Below are 4,093 nucleotides of genomic sequence, written 5' to 3' on the forward strand. Positions count from 1 at the left end.
CCTACACAGTAGGCCCTGACGTGATCACGAGAAAATAGGCTATAAAACGTGACATGTAAGTCCTTCAATAAATAATTAGGTTTATGAACTCATTAACAACAGCATTTTGTCATCATTGTCATTTACCATGCTGTGAATACAGCAACGATGAGGCTAAAGAGCTCATGAGATTCAGACAGATAGCACCTGGGAATGGTTGTGCTCATCGTGTCAGAATATAGCAATTTGATCAGTGATGATCATGCACCAGCGCAAGCTTGGTCTGGGACTTTCTAGGGATGGGGATTTTAGACGATCCTTCATCCCTAGTAGTGTGCCCTGCTGTGTTATGACCGTGCTGATGCTATCAGCTGTGGCTCCCTCAAATCTATAGGGTACTCATGCATATTAGGCTAGGTTTAGGAAATGCAACATAAGAAGTCCTGCTCGTAACTGAAGAAACGTTTACGTTAACAACAAACAATGTTAACACGAAGTAAGCTTCACTGTTGCGAGTACAAACTTGGCTGTAGGCTAATTAGAGGGAGAGCAGCTTCACAGAAGAGAACTTCTGACAGCAAATTTGAGGAAAAGTTGGTAAACCACCCTTCTTACCTAATTTGAGGGTGCTGATTCTGAATATTTTGTTTACCGAGCTCAGTTCTGAGTTCTAAGCCGCATAATCAGCATTTTTGGTATGTGTGCTTGCCTCCCCACACAGCAGTAGACTCCTAGGCGGATCCGCCTTCAAGTCGCCAAACCCGCGTGACTGTCGCATTCGTTTTGGTGCCGCACAGAGGATCAGCTCCGCCTCCAGGCGGCTCCGTAAATTCTACTGTCAAACAGCGGGTCCTGAGTGGACCCATGTCGGATCCGCGGGCGCGGACGCGCCTGTACTGTAACGGTTGAATATGACTGTACATCAAGAGCCGAGAAGAGTCATACTAGTGGATATTTTCTTTGCTGGGACACGGTTGCGCTGAACCCTCTCGAGTAAGTGATATTTATTAATATATTGCGACATTCACAATAGCTAAACATTGGCCTTTGTGGTTTTATACTTATCATGTTTATTGATTGTAATGACGTTGTTTGATATTAGTGCAGACGTTTGTAATTTTGAGCAACAGGCTAAGTTAACGTTATTGTTAGCTGTGATGCTCATATGAGTCTGTAGCCTATTTGATTTAAAATGGGTTAGCAATTTCGGCAGAATATGTTATGGTAGTGTGATTTAAAAAACACACATTGTTATGTAACGTTAGTCTGGTCTTGTCTGTTAATGTGTTGCTGTTGTCCATAGTCCATAGTGCTACTATGCTAGCGGCATACAGCTGCTATCGATAGCTAGCATGCTGCTAAGCGCAATTGCATAAGTTATTGCTAATGTCTATTATACATATATATGTTTGAGATCACGTTTGCGATGCAATCCTTGATTAAGCTGATACATTGGCACTGGTATTTCAGTCAATGAAGTCAGTGAAGCACTCGTCTGCTATGAAAGCTACCTACAACTTTAGCATGTTGACTCACTGATAATGGTTTAGCCCTAGCTTCTAGCTAGCTGTGCATTAACGTTTGCATTTTGCCAAGTTTGGTCTCATACGTAACTTTAGTGTCCTTCTGCCATCTTTGTAATGAAAGCCTCGGCATTTTAATCACTGTTTAAGTCGGTTCAGACAACTAATGGGTATTGGCGTCTGTTTGTGATTTATTATGCTAACGTAACTTAACTGTATGGAACTTGGTCCCCATCTTCTATTTTGTTTGTTCTGCAGCATCAACTTTTATCTAACGTTATGATTGCCTCTGTTGGGTTCGCTTGATGAAGATACTTTCTGGGTTGTTAAAATGTAATGTGAACACATTCCCGTAGCATTCCAAAATAGACCAGAGATGCTTGTACTATATGTATATTTGGAAATTTTGGGATTGCAATAACCATAATGATATGGTTATTTAACAGCCATCGTTTCGGGGACTCTGATGAGAGTGAAGAAGAGCCAGTAAATGGTGACTTTGCATCTCTACCTTCCAACTCGCCTGGTATATCAGTTGAAGCCTCAAGCCCAAGCCAATTGCACTGGCAAAGTAAGTAATAATCTCTTAACATTGAAATAACTAAATCATTATATTAATATTAGAGATATGGTTAACATTCTTAGTGCTAAAGACATTCCCCTCTCCTTGTATCTATTCCTCCAGCTCCACCATCTTGCCGAGTGCCAGGCAGCCGAGTCACTACCCCTCAACCTGGAGAAAACTGTTAAGGTAAAGACTGATCTCTGAAATAAAATTGAATACAGTGGCCCCATCTATATTAACACAGCAGTAGTCACTCTATTTCAAATCAACAGATTGCATCTGCATTACCATCTCAGATTTTCTGCATACTTCATACATTACTTTCAAAATCTCAGCCAAATATTTTGTCAGTTAAAACATCTGCATTCATGCAATATTGCCTGAAAAGTTAATTCATTATTATCAGATTGTATTGAAACACATTGATTTCAATGTTAATCCATCCATGGAGTTGATATAGATAGTGCATACCAAAATGTTGAAACATACAAATTCATGTCCAGTATGACCAGAGATTTGTTTTTGTTTGCCATTGTTTGGCCCTGTAGCTCTCAGCCTACCATGGTTAACAGATCACCTCAACTCCCTGCACCTGCACCCGCATTTAACATACGGAGAGTTACTCAAGGTAGGGACTGATCTCTGAAATATTAGTGAATAGAAAGGCCCCATGTCTATTATCAATGATGACTACCATTTAATACATTTTTTCCCCCTCGCACACCGCCCACCTCACTATGGGCCAGGAATGGCAGTCCCTCCTCAACTCCCTCCACCCCCACACCAGCCCTCAACGTGCAGCGAACAGAGGAGCTTTGTAAGTCATGTTTCTTTTTAAATTTAATCTCCTTAATACCTATCTCATATATTGTATTGTGTAAGCATACTTGGCTTTGGATGCTACATACCATAAACATAAACATATCTGTCTGTTTGATTACAGGTGCTGTGAGGAAAAACATGGTGACACGGTCAGCCACGGACGTTGAGGTCACCAAGCACGCAATTAGGTGTTTCAACTGGCGGTGGATCGGGCAACGAGGAGACATGTTCCGCCTCCATCCACACAAATGGATTAATAGGAGAAATAAGCATTAAACAATCTTTTTATTTAACTTCTTGTCATTCACCAGTTATTCATTTTCTGATATTTTAGATGTGCATAGCGCAGCATTTCATTGAAGTTGTAGCCTATTAGATAAAATATTTCATGTCTGCACTGACCTAGGCTGATAAAGCACTAAATTAGGTTTTGACCTCAAAATTAATGTAGAGTAGCCTAGGCAACGTAGGCTACTTAACAAAAACAGAATAGCTTATAACCTGTAACTTTCCATAAATGTCCATTTTATATTTCCATTGAGTAGTGATCACGTTTGTACAGTAAATTGATGTCTTGACTTAAACCTTTTCTGTTAGGTTTATTGACAGTATTGTTAAGTTAAAAATACGAGGCGATGCTAATCGTAGGCCTATCTTGCTGTAGTAGCCTAGGCTAGGCCTAGTGATAGTTTTACTTTTATCCTATAGTTTATCCTATTTAATCCTACAGCAAGAACAGAAGGAATTTTGAAAATGAGATAAACGGGTCCGAAACGGACCCGGGCCAGATGAGCCTTTATGAGTCTGTTGCGGGTCCGCGGCGGATGTATGTATCAATTTACGGGTCCCAAACGGACCCGCCGCGGAGGTAAGGTTTTAATCGCGGATGCGGGGCGGATGCAGCGCGGAGCCACGGCGGGTCCGCGATCCGCCTTCGTAGCGGATCCGTTCCTGAGAGCATCTGGACTCCGATACGGGTCCGTTTCGCGGGTCCGTTCCGGATGCCGTGTGGGTCTCTACTAGAGCTTGATAATGTGCTCTTCTAATATGCCATTGAGCAGCATCACTTGTTGGTGGTAGAGCCTCCGATCCTCGACATCTAGAAAACAGTGGCTCTGACATAGTATTGTCACGATACCAAAATTGTGACTTCGATACAATACCTGCCATAAATATCTTGATACTCGATACTGAAACGATATCC

The 4,093-nt window shown here is 41.7% G+C and overlaps 1 long non-coding RNA gene across 2 annotated transcripts; it reads left to right on the forward strand.

The window, feature by feature from the left end:
* Positions 1 to 723: 723 nt before the first annotated feature.
* Positions 724 to 3,182, forward strand: LOC143140635 (uncharacterized). Of its 2 annotated transcripts, none has more exons than XR_012990673.1 (6): positions 724 to 1,835; positions 1,949 to 2,073; positions 2,188 to 2,253; positions 2,616 to 2,695; positions 2,814 to 2,884; positions 3,011 to 3,182. It is a non-coding gene; the product is annotated as an uncharacterized LOC143140635 (long non-coding RNA). The 2 variants fall into 2 exon arrangements; XR_012990672.1 differs by having other exon boundaries at positions 724 to 972.
* Positions 3,183 to 4,093: the final 911 nt, after the last annotated feature.

The sequence above is a fragment of the Alosa pseudoharengus genome, unplaced genomic scaffold (genome assembly GCF_046254945.1).
Source record: "Alosa pseudoharengus isolate Yale_2024_CS ecotype anadromous, Long Island Sound unplaced genomic scaffold, YU_APseudo_1.1 YU_APseudo_1.1_scf_10, whole genome shotgun sequence".
NCBI lineage: Eukaryota > Metazoa > Chordata > Actinopteri > Clupeiformes > Clupeidae > Alosa > Alosa pseudoharengus.